Source organism: Pseudorca crassidens, chromosome 2 (assembly GCF_039906515.1).
Source record: "Pseudorca crassidens isolate mPseCra1 chromosome 2, mPseCra1.hap1, whole genome shotgun sequence".
Classification (NCBI taxonomy): Eukaryota; Metazoa; Chordata; class Mammalia; order Artiodactyla; family Delphinidae; genus Pseudorca; species Pseudorca crassidens.
Genome location: NC_090297.1, coordinates 10,825,186 through 10,842,541, shown reverse-complemented (window position 1 = coordinate 10,842,541; position 17,356 = coordinate 10,825,186). Strand labels below are relative to the sequence as shown.

At 42.5% G+C, this 17,356-nt stretch overlaps 1 protein-coding gene across 2 annotated transcripts in view; it reads right to left on the bottom strand.

Moving 5' to 3' along the window:
* Window positions 1-17,356, bottom strand: part of KAZN (kazrin, periplakin interacting protein) — a 1,134,217-nt gene that overhangs the window by 647,328 nt on the left and 469,533 nt on the right. The window lies entirely within an intron of this gene.

Genomic DNA, 17,356 nt, shown 5'->3' with positions numbered 1-17,356 from the left:
TTTATTTGTTTATCACAATCTAAAATATGTCCATATGCTTATTTGGCTTTGGTCCATTTACCCTTCTTTTAAATGAGCCTTTTATTGTGGCTAGCTTCAAATTAATTTTTCCACTAAGAATTAAATAATTGAATTTTATTTCCAACATTGATAATTATGTTCCATGAAATTTATCAGTTTTGAATGAGAGAAACTCCACAGTTATCTTGTTTATGTTTGTTTACATCTTGTGTCCCTCCCAGAACATCAGCTCCCCTAGAGCACCAACCTGGTTCACTGATGAATCCCCAGTGCTTAGAACAGCACCTGTTACATAGTAGGGGCTTACTGAATATTCACTGAATGAACAGATGGATGAACACATGAAGAAATGGATTTCAAAATACTGGTCTCTATTAGGCCATAGACAATACACAAACCAGTGGTTCTCAGCTGGGGAGATTCTGCCCCCCAGGGGACATTTGGCAATGTCTGGAGGCATTCTTAGTTGTCACATCTGGGGAGGGGGGTACTACTGGCATCTAATGGGTAGAGACCAGGGATGCTGCCAAACATCCTACAATACACAGGACAGTCTCCATGACAAAGAATGATACCCAAATGCCAATAGTGCCGAGGTTGAAAAGCCTAGACTTGAATCAAATAGGTGAGTTGTTACTATGTGCTTGGAGCCTAACTTTTTGGCAGTGGAATAGCAGTGGCTCTCCCCACGAGGAAAGTCTCTTGTCTGCCCAAAACAGTCATTATGTTTTGAAACTCTGGTTCTACGGTCCAGGCAGTAAAGCCCGCCCATGACTCACCAGTAGGCTCAGCGTTAAGTCATCTTCACGGGCACCACCTACTACTGCCAGTGACCTGTCCCATTGTGAAAAGTGGAGTACAAGGAGTTGGGAGCGCTGAAAATTGAAAGCTGCATTCTCCGCTTGGCGGGATTTCTATTCCTTACATCTTCTGACTGTCATCGTTGCCATGGAGAGCATTTTCTTTGAGCCAAAGGAGAGTGGGACTGATAGCCCTCATAATGTACGGTCTTTCCACTGATCTGCTGGCCCCTTGGACCTGCCACCTCCAGGTCCTACAAGGCTCCTCCACATCTGTCATCTCTGAAACAGACGGAAGCTTATGGAATGGACGATTGATGGATAGGAAACCAATTACCGGTTAAAAAGATCTTGATGGTGGGTTGATTCCCACCCGCATGCTATTTTTAAATGTTTATATTATACTGAGCGGCTAGACACCTTAGAATGCCTTCCATTTAAACACCACAGCAAAATGCTATCATTCCCATTAGCTTTCACTCAGGAATAACAAGAAGGGGAGAATGGGTAAGTAGCTACCTTTCTTCAAGTGTTATGCAAATGATATTTCTTTTCCAACATCAAAAATACATAAATGTCTGGCTGATAGGGAAGAGCCTGATACTAAACAAATCCCATTTGCTACTTGGCACCAGCAGACATACAGCGCCACAGGAGTATCTGCCCTGCAAATGAAAACATACACGGCCAAAACAATTTCATTTCGCATAATGCTTTGTGGTTTGCTGTCGCTGCTCTGCTGCAATAATTTTACACCCAGAGTCTAAGGACGAATGTGATCACCTCCATTTATTGAGCACTTACTATGCTTAATCACACGATGTGGCTCAGGGCAGTCACGTGATCTGCCCAAGGTTCTGCAGCCAGGATGTGGGGCTGAGTGAGGCAAGCTCCTACTGCTTTAGCTTTTATTTCCCATTGTAGGAATGTACTCTTTCTGAGTACACTGCATGTCCCGGCCACGCACCTTCGGGAGCTGAAAGCATTCTTTCGATGATGATCAAGATGATAAAATTTCCACAAGAAACAAAGAGCCACTGGTTCTTATCCACAGTACTCAGGCACTGGGTCTTGGGACACTCCCCTTTTCTTATTATTTTTAAAATTTATTTTATTAAAATTCTTTCCAGCATTATTGATATATAATTGACACATAGCATTGCATAAATTTAAGGTGTACAACGGGTTGGTGCGATACACGTTTATACTGCAAGATGATTACTTCTTTTCTATTGTTTGCATCACACTTTTCTGCGTGTTAACTAATGACCTACAGTCACGGCTGGCTGGGATCCCAGGGAGTATTTCCACCAGAGTGCAGTTTGCATCCAGACTCCAGGGACTCTCACTGTGTTGAACGGATCATGTATACATGCAGCTCCACATGACATTCTGGTAATCGTCAGACAGGATGTGCAGAGCAGCTGAGTCCTCCATGGGTCACAGTTCTTAGGTCCTCTCAGTGTGAGCATCTTGCCACAGGAAGTGTGCGACCCCAGTGTTTAAGAAATGTACATAGTTTTCGGTAAATATTACTGTAAATATAAGCAGCCCATTTTATCCTGGACTCAGGGGCAGAAAAAGCCATCGACTCCGGCGCGGGGAGGAGGGGGCAGGAGGAAGAGGCTGTTGGTATTGAACTGACTTGAGAGAGAAATTTCATGGGTCTCCAACATAGCTGGTGTCTACCTGGGGTACCGCCTCTCTGATTTCCCCTTACTTTTGAATCTAACCTCCTACATTCTTTTTCAAATGTGTGTGTGTAATGCTACTGCAATTAATAAAAGACAAGTTGAAGGCATTGCTGAATCCATAACAACTTTTTTCATTGTTATTGATTTTTCCAATGAACAGACCCTAAAGCACAACAGCTTTCTAGCAGAGGTCACTGAAATCAGGGGTCATCTTGCCAGAAAAGCCTGAAAACCGCTAACCTGGAGATGCAACCAAGGTTCCCAAGCCAAGCTGAAAGTCTGTGTCAGCCTCTACCCTAAAAGACTGAACTGCTCTAGAGCTTGTGTAAAAAAGCCTCGTTGATTGGATGTTAATTCTTTGGAAATTGGCAAATCCCGATATGCTGCATGGGATCACTCTTGGTTAATCAGATTATTCAAGTTACCAGCCTCCTTTCTCCCACACCCATTCCCGGGACCTCTTCAGCCTGTGCCTGTTTGCATGCAAGCGATTTACTCCAAAATCCTACAGGAGAGTGAGCATAACGCTATGTATATGCTGGTTGGTTTAAGCTACTCTCCTGGGCAGGGGGCAGTCAGTGGTCCTGACTGGGAATCTACACTTGCGAGTAAACCCCAGCATTTACTCAGAAAGACCACATTCCTGACAGTCCCCACAAAGCTCCCTCATCTTTCTTCTGAGCTCTCATCAACACCAGACGTTTTGCTAGTGAGCTCAAAGAAGGTCCCAGATGGGTTTTCACTGGCAGAAGTGGGGCTCATTATTTAGTATAATGGGTATAAGAAGTGGGTTCTCACTGGTGCAATTAATGGTTTTCAAGATGTGTGGTTTTGCTAAAATATCTTCCAGAAGCTCCCCACCCTTTCCTGAAGTAGTTATAAGAATCATGCAGGCACTCTTCTTCTCCATTTGGGATGGGCCTTGACACATGAGCCCCACACTGTTCTGGGTCCAGCAGATGGTCAGGATGACTGCCTGTGCCCACTGTGAGATCAGCTCTATCCACCCTCTTGAAAACTGTCTCATCTGCCTGGGGTGAGGTCTCCATGGGAGGTGTGACCGGAGCACATACAAGGACAGGTAGGGGGGATTGTGTGGAGTTTACACCACACATTTGTTTTAGGGTCTGTTTTCAGCTCGCTACTAAATGTCTGCCTGTGGTTCGGGGTTTGGTCTGAAATGTGCTTTCATTATAACCCAGTGGCTAGGTTGCAGGTGAGTAGCTAATTCCCAACCCTCTCCAACTACTGGGGACTGTCAATAGCTACCAAAAAGCACTTAATAGATACGCGTGCTCAAATTGGCTTATGTCAGTTTATAAGTTAGTTTTGCAAAGATGGGAAGGTTTTTTCCCCATACAAGATCCAGTTAGGAAACCTGGATAACCACATCTCTAGACAATTTCACCCTACTTAGCACAGAGGCATAACTTTAATATTTGAAAGAATCCTCAATTCCCTATGAAATCAGAAGCCATCTCTCCACCTGACACATTGCCTTGGAATCAGAGAGGCAACACACCACTCCAGGCCTGACTCTCCATGCTCCAGGACTGTGTGGGAGTCACTCGTTTCCCTAGAGAAAGAAGACAAACTTCCCCTAGGCCTATGAGGCTGTATCTGATTCCTAGAAAACTGCCTCCTATAGTCCTCATCTACTTTTCTAACTTCCTTTGATCCAGTCCTTTTTTTTTGTTTTCATGAACTGTAGTTCCTCTAGCTATTCACATGGCTGCCTCCTACTTATTCTGCAGGACTCAGCCTAAATGTCACTCCTTAGGCAGGCCTTCCTGGGTTACTCTGCCTATGTAGGCTGTTTTCATGTTAGCCTCTAACTCAACCCTCTGTTTCCATCACATGATTTTATATTTTACAATTAATTACTAGTTTGTTTACTTATTGGCCGCTTGACCAACCCACTTGAGTGTAATCTCCTTGAAGGCAAAGTCCAAGAAAATATACTTATCACAAGTCATCATTCCTTAGTGATGACTATACAAACACTTTAATTGTTTTATTGACCTCAGGTTGATGGTACAGCAATCATGATTCAACAACACTTCGACTATAAGGAATCATAGAGGTGGCCCAAGTTGACCCAATAAAATATACAGTAGGCATTTAACAATGAATCAAAACATGGGCGGAAGACCTAAATAGACAATTCTCCAAAGAAGACATACAGATGGCCAACAAACACATGAAAAGATGCTTAACATCACTAATTATTAGAGAAATGCAAATTAAAACTACAATGAGGTATCACCTCACACCAGTCAGAATGGCCATCATCAAAAAATCTAGAAACAATAAATGCTGGAGAGGGTGTGGAGAAAAGGGAACCCTCACACACTGTTGGTTGGGATGTAAATTGATACAGCCACTGTGGAAGACAGTATGGGGGTTCCTTAAGAAACTAAAAATAGAATTACCATATGACCCAGCAATCCCACTACTGGGCATATACCCTGAGAAAACCGCAATTCGAAAAGACACCTGCACCCCAATGTTCATAGCAACACTATTTTACAATAGCCAAGACATAGAAGCAACCTAAATGTCCATCAACAGAGAATGGATAAAGAAGACGTGGTACATATGTACAATGGAATATTTCTCAGCCATAAAAAGGAACGAAATTGGGTCATTTGTAGAGACGTGGATGCACCTAGAGAGTGTCATACAGAGTGAGGTAAGTCAGAAAGAGAAAAACAAATATCATATATTAATGCATATATGTGGAATCTAGAAATTCTATATGTGGTATAGATCTTATTTGCAAAGCAGAAATAGAGACACAGACGTAGAGAAAAAGTGTGTGGATACCAAGGGGAAGGGGGAGGGTGGGAGGAATTGGGAGATTGACACATATACACTATTGATACTATGTATTAAATAAATAACTAATGAGAACATACTGTATAGCACAGGGTACTCTACTTAATGCACTGTGGTGACCTAAATGGGAAGGAATCCAAAAAGGGGATATATGTATATATATAGCTGATTCATTTTGTGGTACAGTAGAAACTAACACAGCATTGTAAAGCAACTATACTCCAATAAAAATTAATTAATAAAACCAAAAAATAATGAATCTCTGATATAAACATATCATTTGTTTTCCCAAAGTAAGAATGCAGAAAAATTCCTCTCACTTGCGTTTTTAGACCCTTCAGGTTTACCAAAAAAAAAAAAACCCAAAATAACAAAAAAAAAAACAACGAAGCTAATAAGGTTGATAAATGAGAGGGACAATTATTCACATTAGTAAGTGATTCTTCTTTTTTCAGAAGGATTCTCTGCCAGGTTCCTTTAAACAGTTGGCTCCTCTCGTGCATTTAAGTCTAACTTGGTTTACAAAAGCGTTAATTTATGTGCACGTTTTCACGTCCACTTCCATTGTGAAAAGCTAACTGCATCTTTCATGGGAAGCACATCTGCCTTCCCTCCCAAAGATAATTCTCCTGTTTCTTTTCAGAATACGGTCTTTTTGGAGGGCAAAGCCCGTGTCTCTTGGATGTTTGGTTCTGCTTCCCGGCACCCCAAACATTTTGGGAAGTCAATAAATATTTATTGATTCTGATGAGGCGTACAGAATCAGAGAGGGAGGTATTTTCTTATATTCTTGTCTTGTTCTTTATGGGACATTTTTATCAGCATCTGGAAAACGTTCATTAAGAAACTCTTTTCTAGGGGGAAAGGGGTGGGGTGGGAGGAGTTGGGAGATTGGGATTGACACTCTACACTATTAATACTATGTATAAAATAGAGAACTGATGGGAACATACCGTGTAACACAGGGAACTCTACTTAATGCACTGTGGTGTCCTAAATGGGAGGGAAACCCAAAAAGGAGGGGATATATGTATATGCATGGCTGGTTCATTTTGCTGTACAGAAGAAACTAACACAACATTGTAAAGCAACTATACTCCAATAAAAATTAATTAAAAAAAAAAAAAGAAACTCTTTTCTTCAAACACTTGGCCTCTCAAAGGGACTGAGATGCTTTTTGGAGGCCCTGAGACCACACGTCTCCAATTGAGCTCTTGTTCATCTCCTGACAGACATTCCACAGACGTTAATTCCCCACCCACACATAATTTTCAGACTGTCTCAGCTGCAGGGCATGGTCTTATCCTTGACCCCTAAGAGCATAGATACCTTGGCAAGATGGGATTAGACATGGGATTAACGTCTCAAGATCACAATAAAGAATTCACCCATTAGAGGAGTGGTAGAGCAATAGCTCTCAAGTGTGGTTCTAGGAGCAGTAGCATCAGCATCTTCTGGGAACTCGTTAGACATGCAAATTCTCTGGCCCCACCCCAGATCTACTGACTCAACTCTGAAGGTGTGGGTCAAAGCATCTGGGTTTTAAGAAGCCCTCCAGGGGATTTTGATGTTCTCTGAAGTTTGACAACTACTATGCTAGAGGCTCAAGCTTTTTCTTGAGTGATGACTTCATCTCCCACTTCCTGGTCACAAGCTGCCTGTAATGTTTTATTGAAGATACGAGTTAACTTCATGGCTCCTAAAAGAAGGTTCAGGGACTCAAGACCCCTGGAAGTCCGAGGTTTTTCAGCCCAATAGGTAGACAGGAGGACACAGATATCAAAGAGGCAATGGGTCCACCACTCCGAAAGAACAGTAATCTTGTCCATATCTACCTTGGCTTTCCTAACGTGCCGCTGCCCCCTCTGCAAGGTGGCCACGTCCCTACCCTCTCCTGGACTGTAGTACTCTTGGTCTTGCATGGCAGGGTGGGCATGGGGGGTGGATGGGAAAAGGAAAACTGAGACCTAGACTCAGGAGCTGAGCAACTGGCTGCTGGCGTTGGTTAGGCTCATCAGACAATGGCTTAGCAGCCTCCACCTGCTCCCAAGCAGTGCCCAGGCCTCCTGAAGGAAGAAAGGTCCTTGAGGCTCCCCTCAACCCTGCCCAGGACCCATGTTCCCCAGTCCTTCGTCTCCTTCCTCACTAGCCGAGGTGGTCCCTCTACCTCCTTCCACTTCTTCCCAGCCCCCAAGCCTACGCTCTCTCAAGTCTGGTCCTTTGTAGTTTCTGGGAGTAGACAACTGTTCTCTGCAGGACCATTCCACCTGGCCTTTTGGTTGGCGTTTCTGTCTTTAGTTCAGTTGCTTGTACTGGGGCTGATGCAAAAACTCATGCCTGATAATGAGGGGCTTCGGAGGGGTAAAAAGACTTTTGGTGCACGTGTGGGGAGGTGGGGAGGCTGGGAAAGCACCCGGAACACAAAAATTAGTTATATGGATATAATCCCACCATGTGGTGACTAAGACATTTAACTATTCCATTGATAGTGATTTTGATCATGTACCACCATGAAAACACAAATTACCATAACAATGGTTTGTTTCTGATTTATGTGTTGTTAGCTGAATCAGTATCTAAAAGCCAAGAGACCCAGATTCTCCTACAGGTGTGTAGAGATGTCGGATTTACTTTATGTAACTGGCACTAGGGCTGTGGTCAGATTCAGTCCCTCGGGGTCCTTGCTTAGCTTTGCTTCTGCATGAAATACCTCCCCCAGGAGACGTGCTGTGCCTGTTGCTCAATGCGTCTTGAAAGGGCAATTCATAGTTCAGAACCTATCCCAGCCTCAGAAGCCTTCTCATTTCTCATTCTTTCCCTGTCCCCCTCTAAACACCTCCGTTCTCTGTTACCACTCTCCAGATGGAGGATTCACTCGACAAATCTTGGGGAATGCATTTCAAGGTCCTTCTTTGAAGCAAAATAGATTCGACTATAAAGTGTCTCCCTTCGGGATGCCAACATTTTAAACACTAGGCATGCACATCCTTTAAGGTAAATACGGGCAGGAAAGCACTTGGATAGTGTTAAACTTAATGACCCAGTGTTGAGTGAGGAAATTAAAGGACGAACAATACACTTCTGACATTTCTGCCACTTAGACAGCAGCGGCAGCTTTGCCATCACACGCGCAAAATAAAGAACCTTTGTCCACAGAGGAAATGTTCTGATGGAGGATCTCTCATTTTGCACTTGAAAATGCGTCTCCAGTATGACTCTTTCCTGGGGCTGCACTGCAGAAGGACATCTCTCCGCTTCTAGTAGGTGTGTACGTGAGCTAATGAACGTCAACATTGTTTATTCCACTCCTGGGAAGGCTGGAGCTCCATATTAGCCACTATTTGAAATGTGGTCCAGAGGAAGATAAGCTAGGTAAGATCTGGACCAGAAATGGACCTGCAGAACATAGGAGCTGTTCATGTGCTTGGGGGAGAGAGAGAGAGAGGGAGAGAGAGAGAGAGAGAGAAAGAGAGAGAGGCAGAGGAGGAGGGGAGAGAGGTAGCTAGCATTTCTCCATTTGACCATCCCACAATTTTTTTCTTTTTACAATGAATTCTCCAGCAGATAATTTGATGAGTTGCTTTCAACAGCTATGAAAATCCAGTTGCTGAAAATTAAAGCAATGTTTTCTCTCTTTCTCTCTCTCTCTCTCTCTCTTTTTTTCTTTTTTCTCAGTTTGGTTACATAGTCCAGGCAAAGAACCCCAGGAGCAAACAGCCTGAAGTAGGATTGAGCTGGAGCCCTGGCAGGTAGGATGCATGACAGGTAACGCCCATCTATGCAAACTGCCCAGATTGCTGGGTCTGCTTCTGAGCTATTGACAAAGCTGTTTCTCCAGGTCCCAAAGGTGGTTACCAGCGTCCAGCTATGTTATAAAACTTGTGAGAATTGATTCTGTGTTTGCTAAAACTGTCACAGATTGAGGAGCTTCACTGGCCACCACATCATGGGAGGGCCTAATGGATGGATCGTTCATATACACTCTGATAACAAAATGTCAACACGTGCTTCTCGGTAAACAGCTGCTTTTCACGGACCGATGCTCAGAAGTTCAACTCCAGCTCTCAGGGATGTGTCCCATAAGTAAACAGATTTACACTGGGGTCACTGATGCTTTCCAAACACAATATTGGTTTCCAGAGCCACAGAGAGGTGCAATGTAGCGGTTGAGAAGAAGCCAAGTTTGTCTTTGCCTTCGTCTTCCTTCCTTGCACTACACCCTCCTAGCCATCAACACACACGTATTGAATGCCCTGATGTTTGAGGTGTCATGCTAGACATTTGGTATATGTTGTACCTACCTGTCCAGATTTAGATAAAGTTGGTCATTTGTGTCTTCACGGTGGACCTGGATGGTGAACTTCATTTTCCGCAAGTGACTAAAGCTCGGAAGTGGAACAGAGATCCGAACTTAGATCAGACCTCCAAGCTCTTGCTACCCCACCTTTCTCCTTTCAGGCCTCTCACACTTCCTGTGGTCTGGTTTATTCGATATAATGGGGCCAAGGTTCAGACCCAATCGCACCGAAGCATCTCCATGGAACTGAGAGAAAAGGCAGCACTTAGGCAATACAGTGGAGGGAAGTGGGGGGGATACAGGCATAGATGGGGTGCATAGGCAGGGACAGGAGTCTCCCTGGGACATCTCCCCCAAATCACACGACACAGCTGGACATCACTGCCTTTGCACTAAGCCAGTGCAAGGCTCAGCTTTTGACTGGTTTGCATGGAAGCCAAGAATTATCAGTGGGGAGTGAGAATGTCATTGTGAATGGCTCAGCCCAGATTCTCTAGCTCAGTTGCCCAAAGGGAGTTGACATGGGTGACTGGTGGACTGGATCACTTCCAGGGTAGCTATGACACTTTTCTTGAAAATCTTCCAAGTTTCCTCTAGACGGTTGAAGAGCACTGACCATTTAATTGCCCAGGAACTTACCACCCTCTGCGCTGCCCCAGCAAAATCTGAACTGGGGACACTGGATTGCTAACAGCCTCAGTGGGGATTTAGTCACCTTATTTTCTGTTTGAACAGCCAGAGGGCCCCATAAGAGTCATATACCAAATAAACTACACTTAATTGCTAAACCATTTCCACAGACTTCATGAATATGTTCCCTACTAACTTTCCACTGTAAAGGATTATGTTTAGATCTTTAGTTTTTAAATGGGAACAGCTGCAATGGACTAGCAGGCAGCTCTAATGAACAGATGTATATTTCTAGAGAAATCGATGTTCCTTTTTATTATTATGCCACCAAATTTGGTTCATTTCCAAGCAATTTACATTTTAAGCTGCGACTCACTTATGAACTAACAATAATAACTATGTCCTCCAGGTAGGGAAATTTATCTCAGCAAAAATATCTGCTAAGCAATGCAAAATTTTTAGTTATTATTATTAGCAATATGCAATAAGAGGAAAAGCCACACATTACAACCTAACTGCAATGCTAGCCACTTCTGCAGTCTCCTTGGAGGAAGTCTTTCTGTTTTGAGTTGGTCTAGAAAGTATTATATTTTTAACCCATCAGTTCTCAACTGAGCCAGTTTTGCTCCTCAAGTGATATCTGGCCATGTCTAAAGACCATTTTGATTGTTATGACTGGGGGGAGGGGTGCTGCTGGCATCCAGGGAGTAGAGGTCGGGGATGGTACTAAACATCCTACAGTGCACAGGACAGCCCCACAACAAGGAATTATCTTGCCCCGAATGTCAGTGGTGCCAAGGTTGCAAAACATTGCTGTGATGGGTTGAATTGAGTTCCCCTACAAAGATATGCTGAAGTCCTGACTCTCTACTCAGAGAATATGATTTCAGAATGTGATCTTATATGGAAATAGGATCATTTTAGGTATAATTAGTTAAGAGGAGGTCATATTGGAATTAAGGATGAGCCCTTAATCCAATATGACTGGTGTCCTTATAAGACGAGGGAAGACAACATGAAGACAGACACACAGGGACAACACCATGTGAAGATGGAAGCAGAGATCGAAGTGATGGGGCCACAAGCCAAGGAATGCCTGGAGCCACCAGAAGCTGGAAAAGGCCAGGGAGCGTCCTTCCCCAGAGGCTTCAGAGGGAGCATGGCCCTGCTGAAACCTTGATTTCAGACTTCTGGCTTCCAGAACTCCAACAGAATAACTTTGTTTTAAACCCCTTCATTTGTGGTACTTTTGTTACGGCAGCCCTAGGAAACTTATACACTTCCTTTAAACGAGTGAAACTTTCTTCTTAGAATGATAATAGTTGTATTTAACTAGGAAAATATACTGTTTCCTCATTATGAATCCCTTCCCCATACATTATTATGCTAAATAACTCTGTTAGGGAGGGATCACAATTCTCATTGTGAGAGAGAGAGAGAGATAACTAACAGCAGTAGTTGCCATTTCTCCAGAGCTTTCTTGTGCCAGCCTCCGTGCTATGTTTTTTACAAACATCATCTCATGTGACTGTTGCAGTGACCCTCGGGGACAGCTACTATGATTACCTTCATTTTGCATGGAGGAAACTGAGGCACAGAGAGGTAAAGTGCATTTCCTAAGGTCCCACAGGTAGTAAGTGGAGGAAGCTGCAAACCCAGCAAGGCTCCAGAGCCCTCACTCTTATCCACATGCTCTCTGGTTCTGAAGTGCAATCAATCAGTGCCAATGGCAGGCCCTTCTCCAGCCAAACTCCATGGCCCTGTTAAGAACACATCTCTAATGAAGAGGGCCTTAATATAAAGCAGTTCCAGAACCTTATCCCACAGGAAAAGAATTCTGAGGCAAAAGGAGAGTGGAATCATTTCATACTACATCCCTCTCTTTGAGATTCAAAAATGTCATTAGTAAAGGCTCTGATAAGGTGTGCATTAAAAAAAAAACAACAACCCTGAACCCTGTTTGTTGTGTTAATCCAGTGGTTCCCCAAATTATTTGACCATGAATTTTTTTTTTTTGTAGGACACTTATTATCTAGATCAGGGAGCAGCAAAAATTTTCTACAAAGAACCAGTGACTATTTTAGGCTTTGCAGGCCACATATGGTCTCTGTCACTTATTTGTCTTTCTTTTAAACAATGCTTTAAAAATGTAAAAACCATTCTTAGCTTGAGGGTCATAAAAAAAATAAATAAATAAATAAACCCAGTTGCTGGCTACATTTGGCCTGCCTGTCAATGTCTGCTGATTCCTCTAGAAGGACAGAGTTGAGAACACAAACAGAAGACAACTTTGGATGTATTAATACTATTTTTCATTAGGACAGCACTGAGAAATCCAGTGATAGATGTCCAGGAACAGAAAACCAAAATTCTTTACATTATCACTGTTCTTTCTATGTAGCAGATGAGAAAATGAAAGTCTGAGCAGTACCTTGTTTTGGGCTGAGTTTGCTCCCTTAGAGGGAAAATGACTCATAGCCAGAGGGTGGGTGGGTGTGAGCCTACACCTACTCAGGCCCTTGGAACGCCCTCCTGCGCATGAGGCGGCATGTGTGCATGTTTAAACATCGTCTCGACATTAGGCAGATGATTTTCTCTCAGTCTACCAGGCTAAGGTGGATGCGTGCCAGGAGTAGTTTATACAGATTCCAGCTATTTCAGAGTCCCCAGCTGCCAACCTTAGCAGGATAATGAGGACTTTTATGGCCGCCAAATTGGATTTCCTTTAAAAATGCAACCATGGCTCCCTGGAGTGAAACTACAGGGTTTTCTGGAGCCAGGGTGCCAGTTCTTGGAGATCTATATTTAGAGGTAGTTGTTTCTTTGTAGGAGGAGAAATGATGTAAGATAAATCATGGGCTACGAGGCAAGACTTGGAGTCCTGTGTGGGCTCTGCCAGTGCTTCACTGAGGAACCTCATGAAGTTTGAGCCTCCTTTCTGTGTCACTTTCCCCATCTGTAAAGCATTGGGCAACCAGTAGGTGAGAAGTGGTTATCTAACTGTGGCTTAAATGTGCAATTTTCCTGGCAACTGCCGATGTTGAGCACATTATCATGTCTTTATTGATCATTTATATATCTTCTTGTGTGAACTATTAGCTGTCTATTCAAATGTTTGGCTAATTTTTATTTTTTTTTTTGCGGTACGCGGGCCTCTCATTGTTGTGGCCTCTCCCGTTGCGGAGCACAGGCTCCGGACGCACAGGCTCAGCGGCCATGGCTCACGGGCCCAGCTGCTCCGCGGCATGTGGGATCTTCCCGGACCGGGACACGAACCCGTGTCCCCTGCATCGGCAGGCGGACTCTCAACCACTGTGCCACCAGGGAAGCTCGTTTGGCTCATTTTTAAAAACTGAGTTGTTTGTCTTTTTGTTACTGAATTATAGAAGTTCCTTACATATTCTGGATACAAGTCCTTTGTGAGAGATAGATATTGTGAAATTTTCCTCTTAACTCATGGATTGTCTTTTCACTTTCTTAATGGTGTCTTTTGGTAAGAAAACAATTTTAAGTCTAATTTATCAATCTTCTTTTATGTTTTCTGCTTTCTATGCTCTATCCAAGAAATCTTTGCCTAACTTGAGGTTGTGAAGATATTTCCCCATGTTTTCTTCTAAAAGCTTTATAGTTTGTAGCTTTTATGTTAGGTCTATAATCTATCACAAACCAATTTTTGTGTATAGTATAAGGTAGGGATTAAAGCTGCACCTCCGCCCACGGTATCCAGTTGTTTTGGCACTATTTGTTGAAACGGCTTTCCTTTTCCCCTTGAAATGGTTTGGCATTCTTGTCAACCATATATGTGTGTATCTGTTTATATTTCTGACTCTCTAGTCTTTCTAAAATGTCACACTATCTTGATCACTATAACTTTAAAAGTAAGGTTTGAAGTCGAAGAGAGTAAATAGCCTCCTTGTTTTTTTTTAAATATTATTTTAGCAGTTCTATGTCATTTGAATTTCTAAGTATAATCAGCTTACTTATTCCCGAAAAAAAAAAAAAGACAGTTAAGATTTTGATTAGGATGGCTAGAATTTACAGACCAATTTAGGGAAAATTGATACCTTTATAATACTGAGTGATATATACCTATACTTATTTTGTTCTTTAACTTCTGTTGATATTTTATAGTTTTTAATTTAAAGATCTTGACCGCTTTAAAAAATATATCCTGAAGTATTTTGTGGGTTTGGATGCTATTTTAATTAATTAGTTTTTCTATATTGACTTGCAGCCTGTGAAATTCACTTACTAGGTTTAGTAGAGTTTTTGGTAGATTCCTTACAATTTTCTACATATAAAATTAGGTCATCTGCAAAGACAGCCTTACCTCTTCCTTCCCAATTGTTGTGCCTTTATTTTACTTTCCTGCCTTCTTGTACTGGCTAGGACTTCCCATAATGATGTGAACAGACATTTGTTGACTAATCTCCAACTTTAGGGGGAAAGTGCTCTGTATTACAACAGTAAGTATGCTGTGTACAACTAAATTTTCATAGATACTCTATGGCAGATTGAGAAAATTTCCTCCTGTTCCTAGATTTGCAAAATATATTTTATTTATAGATGGGTGTTAAATTTTGTAAAATGCTTTCTCTCCACCTAGTAAAAAGGATTGTATCATATTTTCTTTTAATGTGTTAATATCATGAATTTCATTAATTGATTTTTATAGGTTAAATAAACCTTGCATTTCTGGGATAAACCTCAGCTAGCCATGATGTATTACCCTTTTAAATATATTGGTCTGTAATTTTCTTATCTTATAATGTCTGTCTAGCTATAATTTTTCATTTATTTTCATGGCTATTTGATTAAAATGTGTAAGTGTCATGAAGCCTGGAATCACGTCTCTTTGGCTCACCTTTTTTTCTTATGTGTTAAGAATGTAATAATAGTTTGTTGAATGAGTTAATACGCAGATGAGTGGATGAATAAGTTATTTCTGGTCATAATATGGGAAAAGTACTTTATGAGCATTAAAGCATAAAGCATACACAAGTATGGGTTTCACAGTAGTAGCTCAGAACTATATTGGTACTTTTTAAGGGCTCAGAGTCTAAGGTAAAGTGATCAATTTTATTGTAGTGAATGAATTCAGAGTCAGGAGGCTTTAGCCAGCTAGACTTCGGGAAGACCCTATTATATTCTTTCCTCTACCTATGGGGTCTTTTAATGCTCTGTCACTCCCCTGAAGCCAGTAAAACTTTGCTATTTACATGCACAAATGCTCAAGACCCTCCTTTTTCTACAGTGGAAAAAATGCTACTGATCTGATTCTGTGCCTAACTGCACATAACCCTGTACATCTACAGACATGTAAAAATTCCCTTTCACAGTGAGGGCTGTTAAAGGCATATTATGGAGGACCCACAAGATTTTCAGGGACATATAAAAATGTCCACAACCTGAAAACATGCTGTGGCTTTAACATATAGACATAAGGCCAAAAGAGAAATAAACAAATACATAGTGTCTATGATATGTCTCATTACCCAAATTTCATTAACTATTCAATTGGTATTCAAAATTTTTATGACATTTGAAAGTAATCTGTATGTTTAGTTTTTTTAATTTTCTGTTTTGGAAGAATTCCTGAGTATATATGATTCCCTGAGAGATCAGAGCCGATCTTAAATTAAATGGGTTTCTAGCAGCCAACAAATTTCAAAATCTTCAAAAGTTGTAAAACTTCTTACAAAATTTATACAAATCAGCAATTGCATTTAATACATGATCCAGTCACTGGTCAGAGTGTTTAGTGTGTGGGGGGTAGGCCCCAGAAGTTAAGAGAGCCTCCTGTCAGCCTAGAAGAGATCATGAAATGGCCTGTTCTTGGCCTGGGGGGACCATGCCTATTTCCTTTCGGAGATGAAAGCCCATCGTGCTTCTGACGATCAGGTCTTTGGCTCTGATTATTTTCGAAGTAAACTATCAGAAGTTTCCAAACAGAGGAAGGAGTTTTCACATTCTTCCAGTGCCTTTTGGCTGCTGGTGAGACGGCAAAAACGTCGGAGTTTACATGCCAGAGAGATTTGAAGAACATAGGAAAGCACCTGCTGGGATGGGGCAGGCTGCTGGGAACTTCGAGGGTTTAGAACATGAAGCCGCTGCCCAGATGAGCAACCAGGCCAGGTTCCGGTCAGCTCACACACTCCTCTATCACAAACAGGTCTTATTTATCTATTAAATCAAACCAGACTTCCCAAGCCTGTCCCTCCCAAGGGACCACAGACACCCCTGCCTTAGAGGCACATCTCAGTACCCAAAAGACACCTGGTGCTGGAGACATCAGAAGTGCGTGAGAACCTGCTTCCTGGAGGCCAATGACTGCCAAATGTGGCTGAGGAGCGGAACTTTGGGGAACTCTACTAGAATGTGAACTGCAGGGCCAGCTTCCAGATGGGCTGACACAGAATCTTGGGAGGAAGGGCTGGGAATGTGTGTTCTTAGCACATTTGCTGGGTGGTTCTGTGAAGCTGGTCCTGGGCAACAACTGTTCTAGACCAGGCTTTCTCTGTCTCTACGCTGTGGACAACTGGGGCTGCATCATTCTTTGTCGTGGAGGCTGTCCTGTGCATTGTAAGATGTTTAGCAGCATCCCTGGCCTCTACCCACTAGATGCCGGTGGTACCCCTTCCTGTGCCCCTCCCATCTACCCACTAGATGCCGGTGGCACCCCTTCCTGTGCCCCTCCCACTGCACAGAATGATGACCAAAAATATCTCCCGACATTATTGCCACATATGCCCAGGGGACAAATCCCCTCTCTCATGGTAGCCACTGTTCTAGACCTTTCTATATTATTAATGATGACAATGATGATAATAAGGACAGAGATTATTTGGAAACTGGCTTGGTGCCAAGGACTTAACACAACTTATTTTGTGTAATCCTCATGGTAATACTGTTAGGCATTATTTCCATCACCATTTTATAAAGGTTTGGAGAAGACTCAGAGAATTGACACACTTTTCTCGAGGTCATGCGTAATCAGTGACCATAGCTGGAATCCACCTGTGTTTGACTTCAGAGTGGGTGCTGGGGTCAGTTAGACCCAAAAGGGCAAAGAGACT